This window comes from Ambystoma mexicanum, chromosome 6p, assembly GCF_040938575.1.
Source record: "Ambystoma mexicanum isolate Mex_15411 chromosome 6p, UKY_AmexF1_1, whole genome shotgun sequence".
Classification (NCBI taxonomy): domain Eukaryota; kingdom Metazoa; phylum Chordata; class Amphibia; order Caudata; family Ambystomatidae; genus Ambystoma; species Ambystoma mexicanum.
Window position 1 is genome coordinate 559527841 of NC_090935.1, and position 22151 is coordinate 559549991.

Here is a 22151-nt window from a genome sequence, read left to right on the forward strand (position 1 = left end):
CCGAGAGAAATGATATATGAACGGAGACAGGGACCGGTAAACTGGGTAAAGAATATCCAAATATACAGTAGAACAGCAGGAAACACGCCGTAGAGGCTTACCAAGAGAGGCAGCTAGGCGTTGAGAGGTGAGCCAAGAACTCCAGGAAGCGATGTAGAACTAACGGCGCCGGGCCACTGCAGGCGGGGAAAACAGAACGCCGGCAGCGGTGGCGAGAGACAGGCTGAGGGGAAGGAATCCGGCCAGGAAACGAAACGAGGGAAAAAACAGTAAGGGCTAAGGACCGAAGTCCGAGATGAAAAATAACAAAGGGCAATGCGAGAGAAAGGCAAAGGGAACAACGGAGGGAATAAGCAGAGAGACAAAACTCGAGCGTATGCAACGCTGCAAGCTGGGGGCGTGGCTTATTCTTACCCGGCCGCTTCAAGAAAGACTGGACCGTAACAGGTAGTTGTCAGACAGCTAGTTCCTTAACCTTCATTGGTGCCACAACTTCCAGGATCGCGGCATGACAGCATGCCCCTCTTCATAAGGACCCCCCCGGGTTTGCCCGGATGCAACCTGTGAAATTGGCAGAGGAGTCGTGGGGCGTCGATATGGCTCAGAGGTTCCCATGTACGCTCTGCTGTGGTGTAGCCCTTCCAGTGTACCAGGTATTGCACCGTACCTTGTCTGTATCTGGAATCTACTAGTCTTTCCACCTCATACTCCTCAGGATCGGGATCCATAAGTGCAGGCAGACGAGGTATCCGATGTCCTTGAGGATCTTGTTGGTACATCTTCAAAAGTGAGGTATGAAAGACGGGGTGGATCCTCTTTAGTCTGGCAGGCAAACATAACCGAAAGGCTACTGGATTGACACGGGATACAATAGGAAAAGGACCCAAATACTTGGACGAAAACCTCCCCGGATGCACCCAACGTGGCAAGTATTTGGTTGGTAAACAAAGAAGGAGAAGATTCAAACTGTGAATCCTCCCATCCCCTGCACACTGTAATGTGTTGAATCAACCAACTACTATGACCTAAAGGTAGTAATTATTGTAATTGAAAAAAATCAAACATAGCAGGTTTTGTAAAACACATGAGTGTATATTTTTTGTTTTAAATTGCAGATTTAAATACAAAGACAAAAAACGAAAACAATCTCAGTATTATTATAAAGTGCAAACAAAATGAAGAAGTGTTGCCAGTAGTCTGCTTTTGAGTGGCGACGCGTTTTGAGGATGGACACCTCTTCTTCTTAGGCCTAAACAGACTATAAACAAATGTATATATTACAAGAAAGATTTATCAAAGTATATTGTACAGTGATACCCTAGAAAATAAAATAAATTAAAGCAAAAGAATCACTATTTCTGCGATTTCAACATTAACAGTGCTAATGTATTGTCATCCACATCAGTTTGTATTGCATAAAGTTAAAGCAATAACTAATTTTCTGAAATACCCAAATGATATAATCATAATACACAAATAATCAATATTCGAGTGTGCCTTAGAGCCTGAGAGGGGGGGCAAAAACTAGTACATCTCACTGCCCGTCAACCCAAATGGACAGTTAAGGGGAGAAATAGAAATAGATGGTCAAGGTTACCTGATGGTAAAAAGTTGAATGGTGTAAATATAACATCTAACGTCCCTTAGAAAAGTAGGGGTGGTGCATATAGTAGATGCAGAAGGCTGCTTCAAAAGTGAAGGTGCTGATAATCACTCAAAACATGCCCGGGATGGGCAAATCTATAGGAGCTAGCTCAATCTGTAAGACATAGCGGTACAAAAAACACTGGTATCAAGAATGATGTCCAACTAAGTAACAATGTAGAAAGTATGTTATACGGTATCAAATGATAGCTAATTAGATAATGTATAGTAACATCGCTACCAGGCCCCCAAAGGAGGGGAAAAAAATAGTCCCTTCACAGCTACAAAGCTATTCTTCTAGAATAAAGAAACTGACAAGTTGCACATGACTTACACTGTTCTTGTGCTGAATGTGAGTCCAGTTCAAGTAGAAAAAGATTTTTGAGTAGTCACTAGTGACTGTTGGTGACAATCCACGTTGCACGTAGCACGTAGTTTCCCAAGAATGGAAAAAATATTTGTGGATAACAGGGATCTATAGAAAACAAAACCGTAGAAGGAAAATGTGGATGGTATATGTGGTATGTCTATTAGTAGCTAGATATAAAAGGAATGTGTTGTAGAGGTGAGGAAAGAATAGAAAAAATATTTAAAAAAATAAAAAATACTAATCAACGTACGCAAATGGTGGAAGAGACTGAGTTCTAATGTGTCCAACAGAGATCCGGGTATGAAGCCAGATGGACTATGATTGAATGCGTGCCGAGGATGGGCACAGTCATAGATCAATTTTAAACATCGATTCTAGAGGAGAGTAACAAAAATTAAGTTTTATTAATACGCTCCCAGTATCGTACTTAATAGAGAGTCCCTAGCATCAAGATCGTTTTCTTCCTGATGCGCTTGTTTTTACCTGTTGCCGCAGGCAACTCTGCAATTTAAAACAACAAATATACACTTATATGTTTTACAAAACTTGCTATGTTTGAATTTTTTTCACTTACGATAATTACTACTTTTAGGTCATAGTAGTTGGTTGATCCAACACATTACAGTGTGCAGGGGACGGGAGGGTTCAAAGTTTGAATCTTCTCCTTCTTTGTTTGTTATTTGTGGAGGTCTTGTGCCAGGATCTCAGTTCCTCCCCCGCACCTTAAATTTAAATAAGAATACTACTTACTACCCTTAAAGGTTTATCATACTAGGTAGTGCACCTATTTTGGAATCGTTAAAGTATTTGGTTGATAGCCAGACCAGCGTACCAGACTCCCAGGGGGGGTTCTGTTGACGTCTTCTATCAGCACAGGTCTTGTATCTCTTCTTGCTGTCTTCCAAATTACGATGTGCATCCCTTTGAATGCCCCGCAGATCATCCAGATGTTGATCAATTGTGGGAACAGTGGTAGGAGTAAGTCCAACAAGAGGGATATGCCTGGGTTGGAAGCCATAGGTGCAATAGATAGGACTGATACCAATAGCCGTGTGTTTGGTGTTGTTATAAGTGAATTCAGCCAAAGACAGAAACGACACTGAGCGTTCTTGTTCTTGGTTGCAGAAGCAGCAAAGATGTTGTTCTAGAGTGGTGTTCAGTTCTTCCGTCTGTCCATCACTCTGAGGGTGGTATCCTGAAGAAAGTGCCCGTTTAATACCCATCTGACTGCAGAGGGTAGACCAAAACCTTGACTTGAACTGAAACCCCCTGTCTGACATTTTAGTGAGAGGAAAACCGTGCAACCGGACCACATCTCTGAGGAACACAGCAGCAGCCTTGGGTGCCGATGGTAAACCCGGAAGGGGAGAAAAATGAGCCAGTTTACTGAGAGAGTCTACAGTAACCATAATAGCTGTGGATCCTTGTGATAGTTGTAGGTCGACAATAAAATCTGTAGATTTGTGTTCCCATGGCTGTGATGGACTCGGTTCTTGCTGGAGCAGACCTACGAGTGTTTGAGTTGAGTGCTTGCTGGTGTCACATACCGGACAGACAGTTACATAGGTCTTGACGTCTTTAGTCATTGGGGGCCACCAGAAGTATCTATTAAGAAGATCCAAGGTCGCCTTCTGACCCTTCTGTCCTGCCGACGGGAGATCATGGCACCAAGACAAGGCTTGTAGCTGTAGTTTCTTAGAAGGTAGATACAACAATCCGTCATAAAACCGCAGATTACCTCTTTCCTCCAAACGTTGTTTCTGGCTCTGGGGCAAGTGAGTTAGTCGGGTGGTATCTTCTACCTTTTGCAGAAAGGTATGGATGACTCCCAGAATCCGCTTACCAGCTAATACCTCTTCTCGTCCCTACTTCTGCTTTATCTCGTCACCCCAAATTCTGGATAAAGCATCGGCCAAGATGTTCTCCTTGCCAGGGAGGTAAGTAATGGTGAAATTGAATTGAGAAAAGAAATAAGCCCAGCGGGCATGGCAGGAGTTGCGACATTCCATTTGTTGGAGCACTTTTAGGTTTCTGTAATCTGTGCGTACCACAAAAGGATATGTCGCACCTTGCAGCAGATGTCTCCACTCGATACAAGCCTGACGAATAGCCAGAAAATCTCTTTCTATAACCAAGTAATTTCTTTCACATGGGGTCAAGGTACGTGAATAGTATGCCACAGGATGGTCTCTATCGTCTTCACCCGTCTGTAGTAATGCCGCTCCTATGGCCCCTCCAGGGGCATCTGTTTCCACAATGAATTGCTTCAACTGGTTGCGTTGAATCAAAATAGGGGCCATAGTAAACGCTTTCTTGAGGTAATGAAAGGCCTTGTCAGCCTCCATATCCCACTGGAACTTCCTCCCTTTCTTCAGAAGAGAGGTGATGGGTAGGACTACGTTCGAGAACCCAGGTATAAACCTATGATACAAATTAGACAGTCCCAAGAACCTCTGTATGTCCTTAGGGGTTCTTGGGGTAGGCCACTGGAGCATTGCCTTGACCTTGTCTGGATCCATCTGGATCCCCTCCTTGGATAAGATAAACCCAAGATAGGATACTGAGGAAGCCTCAAAAGTACACTTCTCGGGCTTGACCAGAAGCTGATGGTCTCGCAGTCTCTGTAGTACTGCCACAACATTTCTCCGATGTTCCAAAAGGGATGTTGAAAAGATCAAAATTTCATCAAGATACACAATGACTGAGGCGAAAAATAGGTCGGCAAACACCTTATCGATGAATCGCGGAAAAACTGCTGGAGCATTTACTAGGCCGAATGGCATTACCTTGTATTCAAAATGTCCCAGCGGAGTCCTAAACGCTGTTTTCCACTCGTCGCCTTGTTTAATCCATAGCAAATGGTAGGCCCTCCTCAGGTCGAGCTTGGTAAAGACATTTGAACCTTGCACAGCCTCCAGCACCTCCTAATCAGTGGCATCGGGTACCAGTCTCTCAATGTCAAGCTGTTTAGTCTGCGGTAATCGATGCAAGGTCTCAATTCTGTTGTTTCTTTCCGCGGGATGAAGAACATGGATGCACCGGCTGAAGACCTAGATTCTTGGATCAGACCGTTCTTTAGGTTGGCCTCAAGATATTCCTCGAGGGCCCTCCTCTCGGGCAACGACATAGGGTACAACCAGCCAAAGGGCACCGATGCTCCTGGTATGAGATCAATTGCACAATCTTCTGGACGATGTGGTGGCAAGGAACGAGGGAGTTTGTCCTCGAAGATGTCGGCAAACTGCTGGTAGCAGTTGGGAATAGTCTGCACTACTAAGTAGACATGGTGACCCTGGTTCCTTCTCCTTGGTTTGACGCTGCTTGAAACAAACAGTGTTGGTTACAATATAAGGAACGGAAGCAGATGGTATTAGAGGACCAGTCGATCATGGGATTGTGCTTTTGTAACCAGGGCATGCCCAAGATGACAGGAAAATGGGCTGCCTGGATAACATCGAACACAACCTGTTCCTGGTGTTGAAACATTGATAACAAGACTGAGCAGGATTCCTGGACAATCGGCCCAGAAACAAGAGGGGACCCATTGACCCCTTCTACCGGGAGGGGGGTACCCTTGTTACGTAAGGGAATGTTGTGTTCATATGACCACTGAATGTCCTGCCACTCCGCAGACCAACATCACCAAAACATCCAATGTCGGCATCGATTCAAAAGACAGTCTGACTGTAAATACCACGAGTCTGTTATCATCATTGCTTCTTTCTGATTGGGTCGCATTGCAGGACAAGCTGTATCTACCCGGGACCTTTCCCTTGTTAAGGCCGGGGAGAGGCGTTTCCCGAACGCCTAGGTGGTACTTCAGGACACATACGGAGTACATTTTTCGAAGAACCACAGTACATGCAAAGACCCTGTTCCCTGCGCCTCTTGAGTTCTTCTGGAGTCAGGGGTCCTCTTGCAGTGCCTATCTGCATTGGTTCTTCCGTCTGCTTTGGGCCTGTGGAAACGGCCAGAGAAGGTCCTATAGAAGGAGTATGTTGTGTCCTTCATCTTTCTTGTCTTCTTTCCAATAGTCTAAATTCAAGAGAGGGTCAAGGATACCAAATTCTGAAATGACACAGGGCGGGCCACCCTGGCCAGTTTGTCCTTCAAATCTTTGTGTAAGCCCCTACGAAATAGAGTCTGTTGAGCCGAGTCAGGCCACCCAGCATCAACCGCTAGCTTCAGGAAAGAGAACACATACGCTTGAATGTCATGTGTCCCCTTTCGGTGATCCAAAAGTGCCTCATACGCAGAGTACAGGTCTTCAGGACGGTCGAATCTGGTCCCGAACAACTGGGTAAAGAGGGCGTAGTCATTCATTGCTGGATCTGCTCGAGTGATCCGGGGAGTTGCCCATGCTAGAGCATTTCCCACTAGATTTGACACCAGAAAACCCACCTTTGCCTTTTCCAATTCATAGGCCTTGGGTCTGAAAGCAAAATATACCATACAGGCCTCCAGGAACTCCTTAAGTGACTTCATATTTTCCGAAGGGGAAAGCCAGGGGAGGTAGGTTACCTCGGACGTCGTCTCGAGCAGTGATTTGTTGTCGTAGAGATACGTTTTCTGCACGTAGAGACTGGACCTCTACCTGGAGCCCTTGGAGGGCGTTCACTATCTCCTGGTACTGCTCCAGAGAGGCCATACTTTGGCGTTGCAAGCTGTCAGTCACTGTGACTCCTTCCCCTGGTTTCTCCTCACCTGGTTCACCACTGCTATCTGAAGTGGTTGTCTTCTTCTTTCTTCTGTTCTTCCTTGAATCCTTCTCTTCTTCTTCCTGCTTCTTGGACTTCCTCTCCTTCTTTCGTTTGTGGAGGTAGGAACGAGCTCCCCCAGAGGCCACCATGACTGTGATAGAAACGACAGTCAAAGGGAAGCCAGAGGAGCCAGTCCCCAAACAAAGAAAAAGCCTTGACAGGCAGAAAAAACCCTGTGTTGTCAGAAGATGATCAGTCGTCTGAGATGGCAGTAATATGGCTGCAGTCTTCCAAGGAACAGACTGCAACAGTGGAATGCGGTGAATGGGCACGCCGAGCCCTAAAGTGTAATGACTCAAATAGGCAGAAAAGGATGGTGGATTATGAAAGAAGGCAGATAAATATTGAGAACTGCCGGGGCTCTGAGCAGGAGAAAGTGTAAGTCAGGAGCCCGGACAGCAAGAAAAGTAAAGGAAGGACCAGAAATACAGCCCAAGAGGTACAGACAAAGGAGAGAGAGAGAGAGAGAGAGAGAGAGAGATCAATCCGTTCCCCAAGAGAAATGATATCTGAGCGGAGACAGGGACCAGTAAACTGGGTAAAGAATATCCCAATATACAGTACAACAGCAGGAAACACTTCATAGAGGCTTACTGAGAGAGGCAGCTAGGCATTGAGAGGCGAGCCAAGAAATCCAGGAAGCAAAGTAGAACAAACGGTGCCGGGGCCACTGCAGGCGGGGAAAACAGAACGCCGGCAGCGGTGGCGAGAGACGGGCTGAGGGGAAGGAATCCGGCCAGGAAACGAAACGAGGGAAAAAACAGTAAGGGCTAAGGACCGAAGTCCGAGATGAAAAATAACAAAGGGCAATGCGAGAGAAAGGCAAAGGGAACAACAGAGGGAATAAGCAGAGAGACAAAACTCAAGCGTATGGAACTTGAAAGTTGCAACGCTGTGAGCTGGGGGTGTGGCTTATTCTTATCCAGCCGCTTCAAGAAATACTGGACCGTCACAGGTAGTTGTCGGACGGCTAGTTCCTGAACCTCCATTGGTGCCACAACTTCCGGGATCGCGGCACGACAGCATGCCCCGTCTTCATAAGGACCCCCCCCGGTTTGCCCGGATGTAACCTGTGAAATTGGCGGAGGAGTCGTGGGGCGTTGATATGGCTCAGAGGTTCCTATGTACGCTCTGCTGTGGTATAGCCCTTCCAGTGTACCAGGTATTGCAGCGTACCTAATCTGTATCTGGAATCTACTAGTCTTTCCACCTCAAACTCCTCAGGATCGGGATCCTTAAGTGCAGGCAGACGAGGTATCCGATGTCTTTGAGGATCTTGTTGGTACGCCTTCAAAAGTGAGGTATGAAAGACAGGGTGGATCCTCTTTAGTCTGGCAGGCAAACGTAACTTGAAAGTTATAACGCTGCGAGCTGGGGGCGTGTCTTATTCTTATCCAGCCGCTTCAAGAAAGAGTGGACCACCACAGGTAGTTGTCGGACGGCTAGTTCCTGAACCTCCATTGGTGCCACAACTTCCAGGATCGCGGCATGACAATGCCATCAAAGCTTTGGCCATTTTCATAATAGTGGGTTATCTCTTCCCAACCACTGCTGGGCAGTATCAAAGGGCATTGTGAAAGCATCTCATCGCTTTCTCAAATATAGAACAGGAAACAGTGAGCATCACATTTCTGGAACTCATGATCATGAGAGATTTGAATAAATTCAGCATTGTTACATGGTCAGGATAATTACGACAGTGAAGGAAGACTCCAACATTACATTGAGTACTAACTTATATTTCTCCAATTTGTAAAGGTCAGGGTACTCTTCCCCGAGATCAATAAGCAATTTCAGGACGACATGTCTCAGGGTTCCTTTCCATAACATCAGCATCAAAAGGCGACACAAAAGAAGTCTCTTGGAACTTTTGTTTCGTATTTCAACAATTCTTTACAACTCAGGGTTTCCTTCCTCAAGTCTGGTATACAACAATGATTGGTTACTTTGGTTACTTTCTTCTGCAACAGTAAACTTCTTTGCTGGCATATAGGGGGTCTCTGATCTTGGCGCAGTTTTAGACCACACGGCGCATCCATTACAGGTCACGCAACCAGGAAATATAGTAGGTCAATATTCAGCCAAACAAGTAGTTTCTCCAATGTTGCTCCAAAACTTTAATATGTAAGTGGTTTCTCAACCTTGGCATCCACTTTGCTCTCAGAGTCTTTCATTCAACTTGGTTTGCATAATTACTTTCAGTTCATTGGCCCTCATTACAAGTCAGGCGTTAAGGGTTTAACGGCGTCGTCGGCGCCGTTAACCCTTAACGCCTGATTCACACTTTAACGCCTGCTTTTTGCAGGCGTTAAAGTCCAAGGCGCTAAGCCACCTTGGTGCTAATTATGGCACCGTAATTTACGGTGCCGTAATTAGCGCCTTCCCCATCCGCATTATGCCCTATGGGGCAAAAATGGGAATGGGGAAGGGCAAATGGTGAATGGGGAATTACCGCCCCACTCACCTTGGAATGGGGCGGTAATTCCGCCATCCACCATGCCGGACTCTGGCATGGACCATGGTGCTAATAGCACCATGGTCCATGCCAGAGTCGTAATGAGGCCCATTGTTTTAAAAAGGCAGGTTTTGCTTATTTCATTCAGTTCAATACTCAAAAAGTGCTGCCTTGTATGTTTCATTCAATTCAGTATTCAATACATTTAATTTCGTTTTCTTCATTCAATTTGGTATTCCAAAAAGGTTGCTCTGTTTTATTCATTCAATATGTTAATCAACAGATGCAACATTGCTTCTTTCATTCAATTCTGTTGTTCAAGAAAGGCAACTTTGTGTATTTCATTTGGTTTAGTATTCAATAAAGTAACTGTACTTGTTTCATTCATTTTGTTATTCAATAGAGGTAACTTTGCCAGTTTCATTTAGTTCAGTATTTCGTAAAGGCAACGTCATGTTTCTTTATTCAGTTTGGCATTCAATTAAGGTAACGTTATGTTTTTCATTCAGTTCGGTATTCCTTAAAGGCAATTTAACTGTTGCTCTGAACCGTTACTATCTTCACAGTCCATTGGAGCGCCCCGGTTGTTCCAGTGTCTCAGACATTTACCAGGGCTTAGCAGCTCCGCTCCTATTAATGGCTTCTCCCAGAGCGGGAATGCCTGTTTGCCGGGCACTTCGCTCTGCACTCTCCAGCTCTCGTGCAATGCTTTGCATCTGCATTTTGGCAGCACTTGCTACCAGCCTCACCTTCTGTGTACGACCACGTCAGCAGGATACCCAGAGATTTGGTTGGCTTCTCGGCATCTCAGTTTCTCCTGCTTCCGCGCGGCTCATTGTTCTGCTTCTTGCTCTTTCTCCGCTACTCCATTGTGGCTCAGCCTTCCATCTTTTATACACCTGTAGTCCATTAATGGGCTGCAGGTTTATAACATTAATCATTATTGCCTGGCTCTGATTACCTGGACATGCCTGACGTTCATGTATCTTCTTCGTCCCAGTACCAAAGTGGTGAGAGGACCCTTGTCTCAGTACCATAGTGGGGAAAGTGTGTATTATCCATAACTCTCTGTTGGTTCTTACCTGTCTCAGTACTATTAGGTGCCCCAAGAGAGGAACAAGGGGGAACTACCTTACAGTGACCTAAAAAGGTCAGGAGAGGGTTAAACTGATTGTCATAAGGACAAGGGTGATACTGTGTTTTGGTCCACAGTACCTTATTTCCTGTCTGTCTTCCTCTCTTTCTAACACTGCAAGGATGATAGTATCTTCTGCTCTTTTCAGAGATAGGGGAACATGGTGCACAATATCCCATAACTACTTCTGGGATAGATGTTCCCTCCTGAAAGGATAATGTGGAATACTGTGTTTTACATAAGGGTATACCACCTCCAATCCCTAAGGACACTCCATCCAGGTTGTCCTCCCTCGCTTGTCCACCCCCAAGGGCAGGATCCAAAAGTGATGGCCTTTCCCTGGTGACCTCCACAGAGGATCCCAGGGGAGTAAATGTGGGAAAACCCTCAGGTTTCTCACAATATATTGGTATCTTCAATATGCACTGAGAGGGGATCCTTCTGCCAAGTGTGAATATGAGAAAAACGTTAACCGGCTGGAGACCATTTGGCAAACAAAGGTCTAACCTTGGAGCAGGCCACACTTTGGCACCACATTTCTGGCAATGTCCCTTTGATTGTCCTAAATTTTCTTGATGAAAAATTATTGAAATTCCTCTTCTGAGGATGAGGTTTCCCTAGAGACTGAATATGTAATGGCATGCTGTCAAAGTAGGGCTTCCAATCCCAGACTTAGCCAAGGAGTCGAGCATGAGACCCCTTTTTTAAAACATGGAAATGATGTATATACGGGTCAAAGAGTTAATACTACTACTTTTACTTCCTTTGAAATCTTCCCCTAAATATACATCCTATAAACGGAGTGGATTAAATAATGTAAAAACAGATAAGAACATTATGCACTTCAAGTCCCATAATTCTCTTAGGACTGAGGTGAGGAAGAGGGATCCAGAGTGGCTAAATCGTAGCCAAACCCTTACAGAACATGGCTTTAACCCAAAAATTACCCAGTCTACCCATGAAAAAGGGAGGACCCTAGGCTGGGTAGCAGATCTAAACTGTGATATTGCAATCACCGCTATTGCGCCGCATCCATGGACGGATCATCACCGTCTCTCATTTGCGTTTGTAGCAAATACTCCAAAAAATCAAATCTAACCCTCTAGCGCCTCCATGCCTGACGAGGAACAAACGAAACATCCCGGCGGACGCCATCGTGCCATGTGTGAGAACACCACTGACCTAAACCTGCCAATGGATGCTTATAATTCTACAATGACCAAAGCCCTAGACATCGTTGCCCCTCTGAAAATGCGTAAAGGCAAACCAAGAGCTCACCTGAACTCCTGGTTCACACCGGAGTTAAGAACCCTACGCACCGAAAAAAGAAAACTGGAAACCTTATGGAAACACGTCTCTTCTATAGAGAACAAAACTAACCTGAACAACCTTTCTGCCAAATATAAAGAAGAGATACTTTGAACTAAACGTGAGATGTATAACAACAGAATTTACCAAGCTACCTCTAGCACTATAGAGCTCTTCATCATCCTTAGAGAAATGGAGATGCCTTATCCCTCTGTAGACCCATGCCTAAAAGACAAACTCTGGTGTGCAAACATCCAGAATGCTCTCACCAATAAAATAGCTACACTGCAAACTAAAATTGCTGACAAACGTCGAAACCTAACAAACTTAGATACGACACATCATACCCAAAAGCCACCTACTAAACCTTCCCAAGGTTTCAAATTTTCTAAAGTCTCCGTCCCGGAGGTACAAAAAATAATTGCATCCATTAAGCCTTCAAGGTGCCAAGGAGATAGTTGCCTGGCCCAAATTATTAAAGATGCCGCCAGAGACCTAGCCCCATTCATAACTAAACGAATTAATGCCTCATTCACCTCAGGTATTGTACCTAGTAACCTAAAGGAATTGTGGGTATTACCAGTCCTTAAAAAACAATCGTTGGACCTCACAATTCCCACAAATTACAGGCCTATCACCACAGTCCCGTTCTTGCAGAAGATCCTAGACAGCGTCGCATACGTGCAAATCCAAGACTACTTAGAGGCCAATCAACTTTTGGGGATTCGGCAATCTCGCTTTACACCTCAACACGGTACCGAAACGGCGCTGATTGACTTAAAAAGCCAAATTGACGAACTCAAAGATAAAGGTAAAATTGCACTTCTACTATTGTTGGACCTATCGGCTGCGTTCAACCTCGCCAACCACAGAGTTCTCTGTAATCACCTTACCACAGCAGCCCATTTTTCTCTGAATGCAATCACATGGATCGAATCCTTCCTAAATAACAGGACTATGAGAGTCTTCTCATTGTCTGCAGCGGCTGACCCAATTCCCATCACATGCAGAGTACCTCAAGGTTCCTGTGTGTCTCCTATCATGTACAACATCTTCACTAAACCGTTATTCGATGGTCTGGAACTTCTGGGTGTCACCTACACTAACTATGCAGATGACAACCAGATCCTCCTCCCCCTAACGGGCAACCATGATTCCGATGTACAGCTACTGAACAGAATTTATCTGATCATTCAGGCATGGATGGCCACCCATGGCCTCTGCTTGAATGACAATAAAACAGAGCTCCTCCTCCTAGGCTCCTCAGCCAACCTGAATAAACTCAACACAGACTATGCTTCATTCAATATAGATTGGAATAGCATCCCCGTGGCTAAAGAGGTAAAAACACTAGGTTTTTACCTTGACTCCACCTCAAACTTACACAAACAAGTGAATGCTATGGTATCAGATGCAGCCTATACGGGCAAGCTGATAAGGGCTAGCAAACCGCTGCTTTCCAAGGAAAGTTGTCTTACCTTAGCGAGAGCACTTATCTTGTCTAAACTGGATTTTTGTAATGGTCTCTACTTAGGTGTCAGTAAGTTTGTGCTTAAATTACAAATCCTGCAAAATAATGCACTTAGGACTGCTCTGAGTATCCCAAGGAGAGAACACATTTCAGAAACAAGGAGACAGCACAAATGGCTCTCCATCAGGGAAAGGATTCAGCTGAAAACCTTGTCTCTTACATTCAAATCCTTGAATCATGCTGCCCCACATTACCTAACCAAGAAATTCACCATTAGATCTTCAACACAGGTCACTAGGTCGACCAACACGTCCTGCCTGGTAGTCCGAAGATATAAATAAACAAAGTCAGGGGGGAGTAGTTTCCCTGTTATGGCAGCATAGCTATGGAACACACTCCCACCCTCCCTTAACTTGGCCCAGTCCTTCACTCACTTCAGGAGAAAGTCCATCACCTGGCTAACTATGAAGAACTAACTCCGGCATCAGGAGCCCAACACCTCCAAGGCCTCTCTCGGTATACTACATTTTGCTCACACCACCTCACCTCCATTATGTTCTATGTGTTATCCTCAGGCCCTTTACCCTCAAACTACCTGTTCTTACTGCATGAAATGTGTAACTGGTGCCATGCCCTTTGTATTTCGTGCTTCTGGCAATGTACCTGCTCTCAACGTACTTCACTGCAATTTGTAACCTGATATATGCCTATTCTGTAACAAGTGTAATTTGTAACTGGCTACATGCCTATTTCTGTAACAAGTGTAATTTGCTCTAATGCGCCCAGATACCCCTGGGTTTGGTGCGCTATAGAAATAAACAAATAAACAAACACCTACTTCCTTGTACCGTCACCAAGCTGGATGGCTGATGATGCAAAATAGGGCCAGATTCAAATGTCTTCCTGGTTCATAAATCTATCCATGATAAGACACCACCACCATATCTATTCTACTCTATCCAATGCTACAAACCTTCTTGTAATCTCCGCTCTGCCTCCGTGCCTACTCTTGTGGCACCTCTCCCTCCCAGTGCTTCCTCTCACTTCCGTCTTTTCTCTCTTCTTGCTCCAGTTGAATGGTATTTTCCTCTCCCAGACACCCGGTTTGTTGAAAAGCAAACTAAACGCCTACTGCCTTTCCCCTGAAAAAATGCATTGCCTTTAACCTGCCTCCGTACCTCCCTTTCTTTGTCTCCACTCTAGCACTTCATCATGGTCACATCCCTAATACAGCAGGCCGTACGTACTGCATAACTGCACTTAAAAATGTCTAATGTTGATTGTCCTTAATCTATGTAAGTCCAGATATGTATTGTCCCCGGTGACTGTTCCATTTACTTCCTCCACAACCTGGTCAGAATGTCACTCAAACTCATCACATTGTAAGAAGTACACTGCTTCCTGTCAAAGCTGATCAGCCATTAAGATGGCTCAACAGGTTAAGCACTCGCTGCTGTGATCTGTGTTTGACGGGATGGTCGACTCAGCCTTTCATCCTTCTGAGGTTAATCAAGTGAGTACCAGTTTCGATTGGGTAATAATAATAATAATAATAATAAAAATGCATGTAAACATGTGCTATGTAAAACACTTTGGATCACAGTGCTATATAAATATCAAATTATCTATTGTATGTTCTTTAGTGATCAAAAAAGCATTATTCCCCCCTGTACATAAATAAACAAATAAATACAATTTGTTGGTTTTGCTGTTCATCTTACCGTTGCACATGGAAACACACACACGGTTTGGCTTGATGGGGCTTGTGCCCGTTTTAGGGATCAAGGAGGTGAACCCATGCCGCTTTACAAAGGTAGGACTGGGATGAGAATGCAGATGAGGAGATAATGCCCTCATTACATAACAGTCATCTTCATTACACTGATTCTTCCTTTCTTGTCCCAATGTTTACACCCCTCACTCCCAATGACTCTACTTCGATCCACGTGGGCTTAGTGACCCCAGGTGAGATTGAGAATAGGAGGCCATCTATGGCCTCTCCCATGGGAAGAGCTTTAGTTATTTGGAATGTAGTTGTCCACCTATTTCCATCGCATTGCTCACATTCCTCCAACACATGCTGCTCAGAGGTTTTGACAAATGGCATTAAAAATACAGGAGAGTCTGCTTTTTTCTCAGACTCCTATTGGCTCAGTTAAGTGGGAGCAGAGAGGGTTGGGGCGAATGTAAAAGCTCGCAATGCAAAAGGTGTTGGTCATCAGGTGAAGAAGAGCCTGAATTGTGAGTACTGTGACGAAGAAGCGATAGCAGAATAGGCATTGCTAAATGAAATCATGCTACCATAACACAATCAAATGTAACGTTGCCTGCTCCACTGCTATTCTTCTGTGTATTGCACATCTCCCTTGCTCAGCATGTGCTGATCTGCTCACAGAGGGCACACAGTGCCCCAGCACACTCTGGGGGGAGAGTGTAGTATTGGTATTGTCATGTGCCGCTGGGTGCTGCATCATAGGGCACTAATATATACAATGCTGCTTCCCTTTTCTTCTTTGACAGTTATTCAACCGCATTCATCTGGCATGGCGCCCACCCTGGGTGGGGATCCCTCATGCCAGGCCTGGCAGCCGGACCTCTAAAGACCCAACTGGGGTCTTTCCTCTCTGACATCTTCTTCTCTACCTGTGGTGTCCCCCAGGGATCTAACCTCTCTCCCTGGCTGTTCAACCAGTATCTGGCACTTCTCGCCCACCACATCGCCGCTCTCTGCCCCTACTTTCAGTGCTATGCGGATGATACCCAACTCATTTTCAGGCTACCCTCGGCCTCCTCTTCTCCTTCCCTCATCTCTGACTGTCTTTCTGCTATCCAGGAATGGTGTGCCGCCAACGACCTCTGCCTTAATGCCAGTAAGACTGAGATTCTACTCATCGGCACTCCCACTCCCTCCTTCCCTGCTGCTCTCTGGCCGGCCTCTCTGGGCCCTCTTCCTACTCCTACCTGCAAGGCAAAAAACCTTGGGGTCATCTTCGACTCCACACTCTCCTTCTCTCCTCACATATCCGACGTATCTAAGAAGTCACACTACCAGCTACACCTCCTCAGAGGTATCCTTCCTTTCCTCTCCTTCCCCCAGAAGCTCACTGTCTCTAGAGCCCTGGTTCTCTCTAAGCTGGACTACTGTAACAGCCTCTATCTTAATCTGCCCGCCTCTACTCTCCGCCCTTTGCAACTCATCCAGAACAGGACTGCAAGACTTGTCCTTGGCCTCAAGCCCAGGGACCGTATCTCTCCAGGACTGAAATCACTACACTGGCTCCCAGTGACTGCGAGGATCAAGTTCAAAACCCTCTGCATTGTCCACAAGGCCGTCTGGGGCCTTGGGCCAAAATACCTTCAACTCTCTCTTCCTAAATATCTTCCTTCTCAAGCTCTTCGCTCATCCGCCTCCAACTCCCTCAGGGTCAGCCGCTTCTCCAAACAACGAGTTGGGGGCAGATCTCTTTCCACTGCAGGGGCCTCCCTCTGGAACCTACCTCCCTGAAACTTGAGGAGAACCACCTCCGGTTCCGGAAGCACCTCAAAACCTTCCTCTTTGCCTCCGCTTTCTCTCCCCCTCTCCCCTGCTAATACTACTGAAACTGCACTGAATCTGCAACTGGGCCATTCACCGTTCTCGGCCCAGCCACTCTCCCCTGCACTGCCTCCACGGCAACCCCTGCACTACGGGACTGTGTCTGTATCCATACAGCCCCCCTTCCCAGCACTTGTCTGCACTTACCTCGCACTTGCCACCAGCTGGCCCTTGTTATTTATCCTGTATGCTGTATGCTTATAACCCTGTACTGCACTTTCCCCTCTCCCTTTCCCCCATGCACTTTTCCCTTCCCCTCTACCCTTGCACTTGCGCGATCTGAATGACACCTGGCCTAGTAAGATCGTTGTCTGTCTCCCCTTGTTCCCCCCCCTGCCTCGTCGCGCCTTGAAACACTTGTGTATAGGCACGTTACAAATGCCTTATCATATCATATCATCATCATACAGGATATAAGCTGGTCAAAGGATAAACCCAGTGTTAGGCTGGGGCATACAATTGGCCCGGAAACATGTGAACACGTGTCCCACATTTTCAAATGGTGGTTTCTGTGCATTTTGGGGGTGCAACGCTGAAACCATTGCTACTGAGAAAAGAGAAAGAGATGGGATTTGGAACATGGTGTCTGGTTGGCATGGCGACTAAAAATGCTTGGATGCAAGGGCAAATGCATAGTTTGTTACTTTGAAATACCCTTCCGTCATTTAAACCAATGATTGTGGTTGTGTAAAGCATTTGGCCCACGGGGAGTAATGCTTTAAATCACGTGCACACGGGTTCAGCAGCGTGAAGGGATCTGTGTGTATGTACTCTAACAGCATGGACTCACTGACTAATAGGAGAGGAGCCCTCTCCCGCCAGTCAGCATGTCCTCGTTGTGAAAGGGCGGCCATCCGATTCTCTATGGCTGGGCATGGTCACCATATATGCCAACATTCGGGTGCTCCTAGAAGGGAGATTTCGTCAGGGAAATCGGGAGACCAACATTTTCCCATAGGAATGCATTGGGGCTACATTTATTTTAGGTGGGAGACCGTGAAACATAGCAACATTTCTCACTGAAAAGTCGGGAGTCTCTCAACTAAATTGGGAGGGTTGGCATGTATGGGTCAAGCGTTTATTAAAATCGTATGCGTTGTGTCTATGTATGCATACACAGACACATTACACTCGGGAGGATAGCTCAGCGGCAACGTGCTCGCCTTAGAAACAAGACGACACAAGCACCACAGGTTTGATCCCCGGGTCTGCGCTTAGAAACCTTATAAATACTCAACTAAGACATATTCCTGTAACAGGAATATGCCATGTGAGTGCTTTAAAAATGCTAAAAAATAAAGATGAAAAGAACGCTTACCTGCTTGCACCCTTATCACGCATTGCGCCTTCACATAGGACTAGAGGGCCCTCCTCTACCCAACGTGGACACGGTGACAAATGTCAGTCAGCATGTCTATACTGAGAAGGGGAGAGCTATCTCGGGACCGTACAGGGTCAGTATTTTTATGTGGCTAGACTGGCCTGCATTGACTGTCATTCTTCCCCTTGCATGGTCATTCTCCATCACCCCTTGCTCTGTACTGCCCAGCAAGGGTAAAGCAAACATGATAAGTGTTATTACTGAGCAGGACATTTCACCCTTGATGTTTCTCAGCTCCAGGTTGGTGTAAAGAGAAAAAGAAATGAGACGAGAAGGTTATGGCCTCTGACACGGGTGCTAGTTGTGCGAAATAAATATACGCACTCCGTCCGCAACCACACTCCCAAACCTCGTTTAAAAGCTGAAATAAGTGCCCCCTTGACGTGCTGTCACGAACGTACCTGACGTGCGCTCACCGACGGAAGGAAGCAGCGCGCGCCGCTCGCATCAGCCCCGCGCTGGGAAGAAGCGCTCTTTCCCCGTCTCCTGCTTTGCAGCGCATCTCCGCTCATGAGAACTCGTCCCGCCGGACAGCATGATGTGAAGCCAAGCTTGAGGGTGCTGAATCTTTAAGGCCCTCTTCTTATTTTTATCATCATTGACCCTTCACGCTGGGAGCTAGTCACTACCCAGGGCCCCACTGGAGCAGCACAGGCCTCTCGTGGGTCCCCTCCTTAGCGCTGCCTTCTGCCTGAGAGGCGATGTCCGCGCAGTGAATGCCTCGTGCGGCAGCTGCAGGGCAACCCGTGACCACTCCCCTTAAACTGAGCCCTGCCAAGCAGAGAGCCCGCTCTTAAGAGGGTAGCGAGTTCCACTGGACTGTAAAGCCCCTCCTGCTGTGACTTCCTGATCGCGAGCGATCTTCTGCACCGAAACTGCATCCTAGCACTTCCCACAGTCATCTCACAGAGTCGCGAGAGATCACATCAGTCATTTACATCATGTTAGACATTTAGTGCCAACAAAGGGGGAAAGCGCGAGCCCCTTACCAGAGTGCCTGCCCAAACCGTGCAACTAAAAGCAACGAGTTCGGGTCTTGTTACTAGTTATTGTTATTTGCAGTGTAATAGCCTATATTTCAAAATATGAACCCAAGTTAAAAAACGGTAACATTTAAAATAAAACATTGACACGCATAGGTCTGCTGATAAAGAAATACACCATCTAGCCGCGAGGGAGTAAATACGATGTATGTAAAGCCTGACCCCATAGCCCTTGACCTCCATCAGCTGTGCCTCACATCAGAACTTGTATTCGCTTTACATCGTCCACTGGCCTATGGCTCCTCTCTTCAGGTTTAACAGGGCCCTGGATCAGCGGCAGATTGAAGTCAAAGGTCCTCGCAGGCAAGATTGAGAGAGCCCTGGGGAGGCTGAGCTTAGTGTTGGAGGAGCAAGTGCCTGTCACACATGAATGCACTTGATGGACACATGTTCAATGTATTGTAATTTCTCTTTTCTACTATTCAAGTTGTGTGTTCAGGGGTAGAGGCTCGGAATGGCCTGGCCACTTCACCAAGTCTTGCTGATATGAAGTGCTCATCCTGTCCAAAACCACATGCTCTCCTGTACCCCCTTCCAAACTCTTCTGCTCTCCTCCTACAACCACTCTCTTGACTCCTTCCGCAAGACCCCCGAATTCCTCTCACCTTTCATTCTCTCTTCATCATCCATCTGTTCCCATCCATGTCATCTTTGATCCACTGCTCTCATTATCATACATCCACTCTCCCCTTCCCCACAGCATGAACATTGACAACTGAACACCGTAGACCCCTAACAAAAGCCCGACAGATGAATCCAAATCAATCATCCCTAAGAATAAAAGATGTGCTTCTTTTATTCAACAAATATGCATACATTGGTGTAAATGAGTACTAATATGCCAGAGAGAGAGGCTGGATGCAACAACAACATCTGTAAATGTAACCAATATCCTCTGGCTTGTAAGGATATTTGGCGTGTTACAGCACAGAGTACAGCACTACTACACAGGTAGCAAACAGCACAGAGTACAGCACTACTACACAGGTAGCAAACAGCACAGAGTACAGCACTACTACACAGGTAGCAAACAGCACAGAGTACAGCACTACTGCACAGGTAGCAATTTTTTTTTTTTGCAGCACCACCACAAGGGTGCGGTGCATTGCTATATGTGTTACCAGATTAACAAGAAAAGACAGGCTATTCAGTCAAAAACGATTTTAACATATAAGATGCAAATCTATTTTTACAGTTAAAAGCACACGTGCTCATTTAAAAATGCACACTATTTTTCACCTGAAATGCCTATGGTGCGAGAGACACATTTGAAAATAACAACTAACCTTACTGATAACTAACCTGACTAATGAAACATAATCCACTAATAAAAAATGTGTCTCCACTGCAGCATTAGGCCTATTCTGAAAGTGAACTTTTAAACGCACATCCATTTTTTTTTTCTGTTTTCTCTGCTGCCCTGTCCACATAATTACAGGAAGCAAATGGGCTCGAAAGAACAGGAAATCAGTTGGTTACAAAGTATTACTATAAAAATGAGCCATTGTGTAGAGAAGGAGGAGATGGCGTGATTAATTCTGATTGGAGCAGCATCATAGCAAGTATCATGCTAGAGGGAGTGATCAGGCTTTTTGCTGGGGGAAGTTTGAGGGAGGAGAAAGGCAGTCAAGATTTGGCAGAGGTGGGAGGAAGACCTTTTCCTGGTTGGAGCATTCCTATCTGCAAAAGCTGAGAATTCCAGGCAATGACCCCGGTTTGAGAAGGCAGGCGATCCTTTTACTGGGGTTAATCTTCAAGGGAGCCACACTCAGAAAGAGAACAGCTAAAGAAAACTTCACTGAACAGATAAGGTAATTACATAAGTGTGGGAGCTTAGTGTGTGCGAGAATATGCAGTCAGTGTAGGATTCCTGTGCATGCCTTAATCAAATGCTAATGTTGCAATTTGAGTTCTGTTCTCCGCCACTCTCTTTGCAGTGTGTCATAGACAAAGCTGTTACTGTACCATTTTATTTATTTCTGTAAAGAATGAAATCGTGTTTAATTGCAACTTTTATAATACAGAAAAATATTTGAAAACAGACGGGTGGTGTATTTACTATTTACCATTACAATGCTGATGATGTGGGGAGATTTTAAACAGTGCAATGGTCATTTTAAGACAGATGTGTGCATGTCAGATTCAGTATGAACAGTTGTGAGTGACTGTAGCATAGCTCGTTGGAGGTACATGAGCCAATGGGAAGAGAGACTCTCTGAACATAGCTCCCTACCGTATATAAGGTAGTGGAAATTACCACAAGATTACCATATATAGCTCTCTGTCGTAAATAAGTCAGTGAGATCGCCCATGGTGGCACACTAACACTGAAAAATGTGGTATTCCTAAAATGTAGGTCTGAGGTCTCTCTAGTGATTACACGAAAAATCTAAGCAAAGATAAGGGATTCTGGACATTGGGGCCACGAATAAAACAAGGGAATTATGCTCACCAAAATACCACCAACCACGCCTACCACCCACGCATACCAAATATGCATGCCTGGGTGCTGAAATAATGCATGTCCACTGTATTATTGTTGTACAGGGCCCAATCTGAATACGAGGAGTGATTATTGCTAAGTTATTTTTCGGCGGTAATAAAATACCGTCAGGCCCCAAATCTCCACAAAATACCCAACATATTTATGGTGCGTTGCAGGCCGGGAAAGTGATCATAGAGTACCTACTGGGCGTGGCAAGCGTGTCTCACACTGCCATTTGCACATTAAAGGGAACCCATTTTATAATAGCAGTGTGCCACTAAAAACGAATTTCAGAATGTCACAAAGGGAAACCACATTCTCAGATCTAGTGCAATATTTAGAGGCAAAGTTATTTGCACATGGGAATTGGTCTTTGAATAGCACGTTAGAATGGAGTAACCGCATTCAGGGTGAGGTGCAGAAAGAAAAACTAGACAATATTTTTGCAGAAGGCAGCATAATTCAGGTCTGCCTTACAAGATTATTGAATGCAGCCGATAAAAG

The 22151-nt window shown here is 45.6% G+C and overlaps 1 protein-coding gene across 2 annotated transcripts in view; it reads right to left on the minus strand.

The window, feature by feature from the left end:
* The window catches only part of LOC138511597 (interleukin-6 receptor subunit beta-like), a 665901-nt gene extending 647019 nt beyond the window's left edge, over nt 1-18882 (minus strand). For both annotated transcript variants that reach the window (XM_069627378.1, XM_069627379.1), the window contains exon 1: nt 18521-18882. The gene's annotated coding sequence lies outside the window, so the exon portion shown is untranslated. The remainder of the gene's footprint in view (nt 1-18520) is intronic.
* Between the last annotated feature and the right edge of the window lie 3269 nt (nt 18883-22151).